This window comes from Gopherus flavomarginatus, chromosome 3 (genome assembly GCF_025201925.1).
Source record: "Gopherus flavomarginatus isolate rGopFla2 chromosome 3, rGopFla2.mat.asm, whole genome shotgun sequence".
Taxonomy (NCBI): Eukaryota; Metazoa; Chordata; order Testudines; family Testudinidae; genus Gopherus; species Gopherus flavomarginatus.
In genome coordinates this window covers 18955933-18968227 of record NC_066619.1, presented here as the reverse complement: position 1 = coordinate 18968227, position 12295 = coordinate 18955933, and the positions used below count along the sequence as shown (strand labels likewise).

Genomic DNA, 12295 nt, shown 5'->3' with positions numbered 1-12295 from the left:
GAGAAGTGGCTGGTCCTACCACCTCCACTCCCCACCTGGACCTGGCTGCCAGGGAAGGGGCCAAATGTGCTGGAGGAAAGGCATGGCAGAAGGAGGACAGAGCCCTTCTCCCTCCTGGTTGTTTAAGCAGAAATCTTGAGGGGCATTTGACTCGGTATACCCCCACACACACACTTGTTGCCTATGCTTCTGTGGCTCCCTGTGCTGAGTCACAATGCTCCCCCTTACATCAGGAGGGAGATTGCAGCTGGCAAGTTGCTCTAGAAAGTATGTGCCAACCCAAGCTTGTCCTTGTTTAATGACCTTTTTAGTCCACCAGCTATATCTCTTTCATCACAACACCTATTGTAGTTGAGGCTGCCATGCCAAGATGTGACAGCAGTGTGCCTGGAGTGGGAAGACTGCTGCTTAACTTCAAGCACTAGTCAGCTTCTTGTCACAGACCCTACTGCCTGCTCGCCCGGCTTTGACCTGCCAGGTCATCCGTTGACCCTTCTTAACCGATTCCAGACTGGACAAGGCCTCTGTGCAGCCAACCAGCACCACTGGGGATCTTCAAGACAATCCAAGCTGCAGCTGTGGTCACCTAACAATGATACATATTGTGGAGGAGTATCTGCAAACCAAATTCAGTAGTGGGCTCCAAGAGCTCCACTTGGCCACTAGCAACATTATTGCTTGACTCAGTGAATATGCAAACAGTAAATAAATAAATACATTTGTTTAGAAAGCAGCTGTTTGAGATGCTCATGAATTACTCGTCTTTTTACTATGCTATGTTCACAGCTTCAGTGAGAGACTTTGGTATAATACCAAAAGCCTGGAGCAAACAGAAGCTTCAGTAAAAGGTAAAGAGGGGAACTAGCTGCCTTCTGCTGTCACAGTATGGGAGCAGGTTGCTGTCTCTAGGCTGACATCAGGCTATAGATGTACTTGCAGTTGTTTTCATACTGGCTGGGTGGAAGCAGTAAGCAGAACAATGAGATAGTTTATAGTTTTCAGATTAATGATATTGAATACTGGATGGTTTATGCTTCAAACAGCCAAACTGCAACATGCCCACTGTAATCCAAACATGGCAAAGGTTGAATGACAGTAAGTTAAGTTCCCAGCATGACTAGCCTGCCTTACAAACCCTATTTCCCTGAAAGCTAAAACAATTAGTGCTCTTTTTATTCATGAACTCAAAACCACTGAGGTGTAAAGTGGTTAGGTGCACTGCCAAGTATAATGCATTCATTCCCTATCCAGAAAAGTCAAAATCCTTTGAATTCACAGGGATTTGTATGCTCTCAGAATGATGAAGGCCACCATTTTCTCCAGGGTTTTGAGACATGAGTCTTGGTTTTCAGCCCTGAGTGATCTTTCAGCAGTGCTTCTGATGCTAGACCCATCTGAGGAGAACTTCTTTACATCCTGCCAAATATGCTTGTTAGATCGAATACTCAGCAGGTGTAAATTGGCATAGTTCTTCTGATCCATTGTTTTTTAAAGGTTTATAAACTATAGATAATACAGATAGCATGCCATTGGACCTGTACATTGTGAAATTATTCCTAATGATAGTATATTTTATACATGCACCTGTAAATCTCTAACGCATGGGCTACCACCAAAACGGTAATGTCAGTTGAAAATCTGATTTCTCCTCAACACACAATGTAATTCTAATTTGGAATAACACAGATGTCTATTCTGGCAAATTGAACCTAACCAATTCTGGAAAGCTCAAAGGAGTCATTGCATAGATGATACATTTGAAGAAAAAATACCTACTGAACTTCCCCCAGGATAAGGAAAATATCAACTCAAAGACTCACATGTTTCCTTTGACCAAACATTACAAATCAGTTATATAACTTACCTAAGTCTAAATATAAGAATCAGCTTGTCACCTGAGAAGACATGATTGCCAAATTTTGAACCAACCTTAATTCTGCATGCAACTGCTATTATGTTCTCATTATCTACCTATATACTAATCTGCTCCTATCCAGAGAATATATGGAATGAAGCACCTGATATTAGCTTATCATATGACAACTGGGATAGGATAAAACAAAATAAACCAACCTCTTCCTCACCCACTGTCCACTTATTAAAAAAAAAATCTTAAAGAGAAACTAAAAAGAAAAGGAGTACTTGTGGCACCTTAGAAACTAACACATTTATTTCAGCATAAGCTTTCGTGGGCTACAGCTCACTTCTTCGGATGCATAGAATGGAACACACAGACAGGAGATATTTATACACACAGAGAACATGAAAAGGTGGAAATATGCATACCAACTGGAAGAGTCCAATCAATTGAGATGAGCTTCCAGCTGGTATGTATATTTCCACCTTTTCATGTTCTCTGTATGTATAAATATCTCCTGTCTGTGTGTTCCATTCTATGCATCTGAAGAAGTGAGCTATAGCCCACGAAAACTTATGCTGAAATAAATTTGCTAGTCTCTAAGGTGCCACAAGTACTCCTGTTCTTTTTGCGGATACAGACTAACATGGCTGCTACTCTGAAAAGAGAAACTATTTAGACTTCAACAAGACTTTGCTAGTCAGCAATTCTAACAAGCTGTTTGAAAGTGTCTACATATCACAGATCCTCTTTCATATGTACTTTGTGCCTCTGACAAAAATTCCTTCTCATATGACCTGGTCTATAATTTTACTTTTACCTTCATGTTGACAGCTATTGCCTTGGAACTTGAGCAGTCCTATAAATCTCACACATTCAGAGTAAAAAGGGGAACCCAAATTCCATTTCCAAATGCACATAACCCATGGCATGAAGGCTCCCAAGGGATTTGGATACATTTGGAAACAAGATTTTGGCTTCTGAGTGACTTAGGCACTTCTGAAAATTTCACACTCAGTGTACATTGCCTTACATCTCTGTGTATCTCTAACCTCTGCAGAGAGCAAGGGGGGCTCCCTATTCCTGGACATTCAGGCATGGATTTTTAAAGGTATTTAGGTACCTAAAGATACAGATTGATGTCTAATGGGATATTTAAATGTGCCTAGGCACCTAATTCCCAATGAGAAGTCTTTTGAAAATAAGAAGGTTTTTGAAAATCTCACTAGGCACCTATCTGCAGCTTTACAAATCTGGCCCTAGGGCCCTTACGTCCAATGTAGTGGACATTTTTGCTAATAAATCAAGATTAGCTCTTAAAAATGCCAAATACAGTGCTGTAGTATTACAGTTCCACCTATCCTGAATCACATTTCCTACCCTGGAATAACATTTTGTTTTTAAAGCAATTGTCTTGCTGAAGGAAGTGGGAATTTTAAAGTTCAGTCATAAAGATGGGAAGACTTCTTGTTCTGAACACAGGACTGGGGATCCAGCTTCTAAGTGTTTTCTTAACGTCATGGCTCCATCCCTGATTTGCAGCATGACCTTGGGAAAGATTCTCACTACAAATGAAAAAGGGTATTATTCTAATCTGTTAAAAAACAACTTCAAATACAAAGAGAATCAGAGGGCAAAGTTTTAGTAAATCAATTAATTACAAGTCTCAGATGCCCCCAACTCTCCCTACCATAAAAAGTGATCCTCAGTGCTGAATGACATACTATACTACGAGCATGTCTCCACAGTAATTAAGTTGGTCATGTGTGTCCACACCACGCTCATTGTGTTGGTGGAGTACGTCCTCACTAGTAGCACTTGCGTTGATGCACAGAGCATGCAATGTGAGTAGCTATCCCACTGTGCAACTAGCTAAAGGGGGTTTTGGGAAGGTCTTGCAATGCTTCATGGGACCAAAACTTTGTCGCAGGGGGGGAATGGGAACATGATGCAATTTCCTCTCTGCCTCTACCTTCTGCTATCAATGGAAAACAACCCATGTTTTGTTTGTTTGTTTGTTTGTTTTCTGGCGGGGGCTTTAACAGGGGAGAGGCTGTTTTCTGTGTATCTGGCTGCTGTGCAGTGGAGTTGAAAATGATCTCCAGAGCATTCACAGTGGAGCATTATGGGACATCTCCTGGAGGCTATTTCAGTCAAATTATACAACTATGTATCTATACTGGCTTTCTGTTGACCACCAATATTGAATTAAATGCTACACCTCTTATGGAGGTGGAGTTATTAAGTCGACATTACAGGCGAGTTAGATTGGCAGAAGGGATCCAGTAGTATAGATCCATACATTATTAGGTTGACTTCGGACGGCTTCCGTCCGCCTACGTTTGTAGTGTAGACCAGGCCTAAGTAGTCAACAGAAATGTGCTATTTCTGAGTGGCCCAATATATGCTGTCCCCAAAGGTGCAAAAGTCTTAATATTATACATTGATTTAATTTCTATAATTCTGAGAAATTCTAGCTCATTTTGAGAATTATTCTGGCTGAGATTTTACAAGTTACATGTTGCTGCCATTTTCATCCAAACAAAACTAGGATGAACCTTTAAGATCAAGCACAGTATTCACTCAGTGTAACAGCTGCCACTCACAAACGTGACAGAATTAGCTGCAAGGGTTATTATTATCGACTTTGTAAAATTGGGAAAAATGTGATTTGTCACCAGCTTCAGCGGAAGTGCTAATTTTTGAATACATCTGGAGATTCAGTTCAAATGAATCCAGGCTATTTTGATGGTGTAGAGCAGGGGTTGGCAACCTTTCAGAAGTGGTGTGCCGACTCTTCATTTATTCCCTCTAATTTAAGGTTTCATGTGCCAGTAATACATTTTAACATTTTTAGAAGGTCTCTTTCTATAAGTCTATAATATATAACTAAACTATTGTTATATGTAAAGTAAAGAAGGTTTTTAAAAGTTTAAGAAGCTTCTTTTAAAATTAAAATAAAATGCAGAGCCCCCCGGACCGGTGGCCAGGACCCGGGCAGTGTGAGTGCCACTGAAAATCAGCTCACTTGCTGCCTTCGGCATGTGTGCCATAGCTTGTCTACCCCTGGTATAGAGTTTTCTTTATATCCTGACACTTTGTAAAATAGCATTGTTCCGTGCTGTTAGACAGTCCACTGCAGAACTGGCTGCATTTTGTTGGTGCACAAGATGATTAGTATACTATATCTTTCACAAAAAAAGTGAGGACTGTTTTGGATGAACGTGAGCTGCATAAATATGTGACATAATTCTACTCAAAATGCCTCTGCCTCTTCTTCTCCTTCATATAACAGGGTGCTTTTAAGCAGTTCACTGTGCTCTTATTTGTTTTCTTCATCTACTGCGCTTCTTTTCCCTTCTCCTTTGTTGACAAGTCCCTGCCTTGTGCTCTTGGCTCTTTTCCTAGCTTGCTCTTCTGACCTTTCAGATACTGAGCAGCTGACAGCAGGAGTTAGTTGCCTACGCTGAACTAGCAGTGTGGCTTTGACACCACCAATGCTCCCACCTACTTCACTGGATGCAGCTCTCATGTTATTGGAGCATGCTGTGGTGACATAGCTGTCACCAAGGGTCATGGTTAGGTCCTGCTGAGCCATGTGAGTTTCTCATCCTCCCTCTATCCCCTCTTTCCCATAAATCTCTTTCTTTGCTCCATCCAAACCATAATACTAGTGGAAGGATAGGCAGGGGGTTAATGAAACAGCTGCAGCAAAAGAAATGGGAGGGAGCACAGGTAGATAATTGGAAGAAAAAAAATAATGCATGGGCACATTTCTCAGTAGCTGCTTCGGAACCTGGGGAGAAAATAGATCTCATTATAGGCATGACAGTCTTTCTAGATGCCAAGGTGGAAAGCTCTGTGGGAGAATCACTGGAGATTATGTTGGAAGGAACAATCCTGCACTAACAGTAGAATGAAACAGATGCCATAATAGAGTTAATTTTGTTATTCTATGAGAAGGATATATGTGATAGAATAAGCCCTAAGGGCCTGATCCAACATTTTCTTAGGTATGTCTAGGGTGATTATCACCTTATAATCTAAACTCAGCTTCAAATTGGATTTTATGTTGGTGTGTGTTTCTATTAGGCCAAATCCTGAGATCTTTATTAAGGTTTGGGGCTTACTTACCTCCACTGAAGCCAATGGCAAAATTACCTTGACTTCAGTGAGGCCAGGACAAACAGTAGTTTGCATAAGAATTGTATGAAAACTGAGTAAGAACCTCAGGATTTGGTTCATATGCTTTAGAAATTTATTAGATGACTTTAGTGTACCTCTTTACTGATTTAGGACCTGATCTACTGCACATTACATACCATAATAAGGGATCCCTAATGACATACCATATTACGTAGTCCTCAGAAATGTGCTATTTCTGAGTGGCCCAAAAGATGCAAAAGTCTTAATATTATCCCTAAAAGAGATATCATAGATGGATGGGAAATTAAAGCCTGGCTTATATAACACAATCCTAAATAACTCAAAATAGAACTATTCTGAGAGCATATTTTTATAGAGGTAATACTAGAACATTTCACAACACAGACCATGAATTCAGAATATCCTAATGTCTGTTAAAGTTATAAACGCAGGATGTCGCATGGGAGTAATGAGATGCAGACTCTTACATGTAGGCCTTTACAAACTACATTTATCAATAATGTGGCCCAGTCAAAAAACTTCCTAACAAACTCCAAATCAAAACAAACTAGGATATTCATAGACTATGTCTGAAATCTCAATATTAACTTAACCACCCAAAAGTATTGGTTACACTGGAATCTCAGAATATAGTGGATATAAAAGTTTTTCTGAAACCTATACCCAACCAAATCAAATTTTATTCAAAGTTTATTTCATCATGTATATCACAAACATTCCTCAGATTCTACAGATTGTTCTGGTGACATGATTTTAGCCTTTAGTTACTTTTAAAATTTAATTTTGTATACATGAAAGTGGCTGGACTGAGAGCATTGAAAGACCTACACAGGTCATTTCCAATATGAGTAGAATTGGTAAAATCCCGACCAGCTCTAGGATTCAGAGTTTTTCAGTCAGTCAGTCTTTGGTCTGCCTTTTGAGACTGAAAGCTAGACTGTTGAAATCTGTACTCTAGTAACTGAATTGAGACCATTAACTCATTTAACCAAAGAGCAATCCAGGTTTAACACTTTTGTAGCTGCTGATACTGACTTTCAATTTATGGCTTACATGTAAGAGTCTGCTTCTCATTACTCCCATGAGACATCCTCAGGTTCTTTTTGCATTTATTTATTTCCTTAATTTTAACTTTTGTGTCATAATGATGATTAACTATGGACTGAAGGAGTTTAATTTTCATGTCTCTGACAATCAAACCTAACTGGTACATTTAAAAGGGATTTTGATTTCTTAAGAATAAATTTGTGCCTGCCAGTACCACTGGTAATATTCAAGGTGCCTTTCCACTCTATTTGACACAATACAGATTGCCAGCGTTCAGTTCACCAACAATGCATCCAGCAGGAGCCCTATTGCTATGGCTGGCATAGCTCTGGGGCTGTGTTTTAGACTATTTTTCATTTATGGGACACCTTGGTGGAGAGAATCATCCACAGGAAGCGAGTTGTGATGATGTAGTGGAAGAAAGCCATGAACATGATTTCCATGTGGGATTGAAGGACTGTGCTTGAAAATGGAAGTCAGAAGAAAGATACAGTCTAGCGACACGAGCATGAGAATGGGGACCAGAAGCATCTCAATTCTAAATTTGCTTCACAGAGTGGCAATAACCACCACCACCCCCTTAGCCTCAGGGAAGTCACTTTGGCCAAATCTTCAAATTTGTATGCACCTAAACATGTAGGTCAGCACCCACAACTCCCATGTCACTCTCAATTTAAGTGCCTAACTTTAACTGCTTGACAGTGATCCTGACAATAGGTTAGACATAGAAGTCCCTGCATGAGGATCTCAGAGTCTCGATACAGAGAAAAGACAAAACACCCCTATCTTATTCTGCCTGAAAACTTGAGCTCCTACTACACCTATTCGCCAACCTTGCTGTGCTATCTATCCATCCCGTAGTTTTTACAGTATTGTTATAGTTTTCTGTATCAACTTCTATGTGTATTATGAGTTCTCTGTATAAGTTATCATGAGTTACAACTGTGTTTAGTCCTATAACAGGACAGAAAGCCCTGCATGCTCAGTTTCAGTTCAAAAGGATTATGTTAGTGCTGACAAAACCTTAACTGTAACATTACTCATGATACTACACTTGTTCTTTTATCAGTGAATAGGTTACCACGTACATTCTCTGCATAAACTGATACCAAGCCTTTCTGAGCAATAGTTCTGGGCAAATGGAGCTATTTTCCTAGCAAATGTATATAAACAAACTTGAAATAGCCTTGTTCATATCCTGGTATTATATTTGCACAGTGTTCAAGACCTTATTTGAATCTGTAGTAAAATGCATGTTTATTATAGTGGAAAAGAAAGTGCCCTGCACAGCAAACACTTTGCTGTGATTAGATCTCTTGGTGATACAAGGAATGTATATTCATATACGATACACAGGCTAGTTCCACCTTCAGCTGACATGCTTATTTAGTTCACCACATGAATTAAACTACAGCACCGTTTTTCAAAGGGGGTTCAACCGGTCTCCCTGCTGAGGCTCTGGTCTTTTTCCAAGAGGGACTCAAGCAAGTCTAGAGAAAATGAAGAGAGACTATACTCCTCCCCCAGCCCCTGCTTATTTATTTTTTAAAAGGGCATAGCCAATGCTGTATCTAGAATATTCAATAAATGTTCCTATATTCTTGCTGGTTTCTGCATGGATACAAGCCAGCAGACAAGAAACAAGAACACCGCTGACCCTGACTTCATATTTAAATTATGCACCTTTTTCATGGGTAGTAGTTGTGGGACAAATACAGAAGAATCCTGAACTAGAGGTAAGACAGGCCTGGATAATTAAGCTATAGTAATTTTGTACGCCACGCATTCAGAAATGTAACCCTAGTGCCCACAGAAAAACTACAGCCCTCAGCCTTTAAGTAACTCTAGGTAGGCAAACACAAGCGCCAGTATGGAGCCATACTGGGGTTCCATATGGGTGCAGGTGCCTGTTGTGGGCAGGCGCCTAGATTAGTTATTTGCCATCTGAAGTGATAGCAAGTGGGGCAGAAATAAATATATTTTCTCACTTTTCATTCCAAATAATTGTGCCATGACACTAAACATGAAATTGTGTAATATTATATTACGTACATGCAATTTTACATCTAACTTGAATTAATGCACCATATCACAATGCTTTGAAGATCAACAGTTATAACTTAAAAAATCCCACCCTTTTGTTTTCAAGCCTATTTCATGTTATATTGTTGGATTTTAAATTGTTAATCCCAATTTATCATGTGGGTAGCAAGTTAGCTGAACTGTTACCAAAATGATAACTCAAGTTTCCCTCTATTTGCATTTATTTAAAATCATTCCCGAGGTATCTGAGCAAATTGGCATCTTCTTTACACTCTCAATTTTCTATTAAGATCAGAATAGACTGATTACTTGATTGCCTCATTTGTAATCTGGCACCAAAAGTAGAAGGAACATTTTGTAACTTGCACTCCTGGAGTTACAACAGCTGGGGATCTTACTAAAAATCAAGATGCCCCATTTGTTTTATCAGCTAAGGCAAGTCTAATGAAATATGCTAAGATTTTCGCAGTGATCTGATGGAGTTATGTGCCCATCTCACATTGTCTTTAATTAGAAGAAGGGTGCCTAAGTGGTTTAGGCCCCACTAAAAAATCATAGCCTATCTACATATTATTCTTAACTGTTTGTCAGTACTCATAATTTTATTATTAGGGCTGTCAATTAATCACAGTTAATGTATGCAATCAATGCAAAACCAATGAACTAGATTAAAGAATAGTCACAATTAATTACCATTTTAATCGCACTGTTATACAGTAATAGAATACCAATTTAAATGTATTTTATATTTCTGGATGTTTTTTTCTACAATTTCAAATATATTGTTTTAAATTACAACACAGAATGCAAAGTCTACAGTGCTCACTTTATAGTATTATTTTTATTACAAATATTTGCATCATAAAAAATATAAACAAAAGACATAGTATTTTTCAATTCATCTTATACAAGTCTACTCAGTCCTACTTCTTGTTCAGCCAATCATTAAGACAAACAAGTTTGTTTACATTTATGGGAGATAATGTTGCCCGCTTCTTAAGTACAATGTCCCCAAAAAGTGAGAGCAAGCGTTCACATGGGACTGTTGTAGCCAGCATTGCAAAGTATTTATGAACCAGATATGCTAAAACATTTGTATGCCCTTTTGTGCTTCGACTTGTAGGCACTAAAGTTTTACACTGTTTTGTTTTTTAGTGCAATTATGGAACAAAAAAAATCTACATTTGTAAGTTGCACTTTCATGATAAAGAGATTGCCCTATAGCACTTGTATGAGGTAAATTGAAAAATACTATTTCTTTTGTTCATATTTTTTATCGTGAAAATATTTGTAATCCAAAATAATAAAGTGAGCACTTGTACACTTTGTATTCTGTGTTGTATTTGAAATCAATATATTTAAAATGTAGAAAAACTTCCAAAAATATTTATAATAAATGTAAATTGGTACAGGCAGTCCTTGACTTTACAACGTTCGACTTACGATGGGAGGCACTTACGACGTTTCTGAATTGATACCCTGATTCGACTTATGACAACTGGTTTTGACTTTAGGACGCTCAGTCCCGCAATGGAGTGGATTGCGGTTCCGAGTTATGACGTTTTGACTTACAACGCAATTTTCAGGAACCAATTGTGTCATAAGTCCGAGGACTGCCTGTATTGTATTCTTTAACAGTGTGATAAAACTGTGACCTATCACAACAATTTTTTTTAATCTCATGATTAATTGTGATTATATTTTTAATTGTTTGACAGCACTATTTATTGCTTGTTAGGCCTGTTTGGAAAGAACAATTATTTTAAAAAGGCAATTTTGGAGAAGGGGGAGTAAACTGAATCTATTTTGCAGCCTATAAATTTTCACATTTTCCAAAACAAAACAAAATTGGCTTTTCATGTCAAAGCATGATATTTGTGTGTGTTCTGGTGAAAAACCTGATGTTGGGTGAAATCATATGTCAAGTTTCAAAAAGATAAATGTTGAGATCCCTGTCCCCAAAAATAAAGAACGAAATCCTGAAACTTTAAGGTGGATTTTCAAAACTGTCTAAGGACGCATCTTCACTGGGGTAGGAGATATGTTCTTATCTTGTGGCAACTGACATGATGTAAAATCCTACTTAATATACAGTTTATGGCTTTCACAGGTGCTAGCAGGTTGAGATAAAGCAGGGGCAGGCAAACTTTTTGACCCGAGGGCCGCATCGGGTTTCGTAAATTGTATGAAGGGCCGGTTGGGGGAGGGGGTCGTGGTCCGGCCCCCACCTCCTATCTGCCCCCGCTCCAGGACTCCTGCCCCATCCAACTTCCCCTGTTCCCTGATGGCCCCCCCGGGACCCCTTCTCCATCCACACACCCTGCTCCCTGTCCCCTGACCACCCCCAGACTGCTGCCACCACCACATCCAACCCCTCCTCTCACTCTTGACACCCTCCGGGACCCTTGCCTCATCCATCTACCCCTTCTCTCTGTCCCCTGACTTCCCCCAGAACCCCTGCCCCTGACTGCCCTCTGCCACCCCATCCAATTCCCCCTCTCCTTCCTGACTGCCCCCCAGGACCCCTGCCCCTATTTAATCCTTGGTTCCCCCCACAACTGCCCCAACCCCTATCCACACCCTCACCCCCCGACCACTACCCCGAACTCCCCTGCCCTCTATCCACCCCCCCCCCCGCTTGATCACTCCTTACTGGGCTGCCTGGAGCACCAGTGGCTGGCGGCGCTACAGCACGCCACCCAGCTGGAGCTGGGCCATGCCACTGCCACCACCATGCAGCACAGAGACCAGGTCTGGCTTTGCAGCTGCACTGTACCAGGAGCTCACAGCCCTGCTGCCCAGAGCATTGCACTGGCGGCGGAGCATGCGAGCTAAGGCTGTGGGGGAGGGGCCAGGGGCTAGCCTCCCGGGCCAGGCAGGACGGTCCTGCAGGCTGGATGTGGCCTGTGGGCCATAGTTTGCTCATCTCTGAGATAAAGACTATGGGATTGTATAGGCTTTACTGTGATCTGCATACATAAATGAAAGCTACAAACTTCCTTGTCTTCACTAGAATTTTACATCATGTTGGTTAACTTGAGTTAGCTAACGCAAGGTAAGACTACACGGTTTCTCCAAGTGAAGAGAAACCTGTAGGGTTAGGATACCCTATTTACATTTAAATTAGTGTGAAATGGGAGTTCAAATCACCTAAATGGCTTCGTAGCCTTAAACCTTTCC

General features: G+C 40.3%; 1 protein-coding gene across 2 annotated transcripts in view; it reads right to left on the bottom strand.

The window, feature by feature from the left end:
* Positions 1–12295, bottom strand: part of DCC (DCC netrin 1 receptor) — a 933783-nt gene that overhangs the window by 70574 nt on the left and 850914 nt on the right. The gene's annotated exons all lie outside the window — the stretch shown is intronic.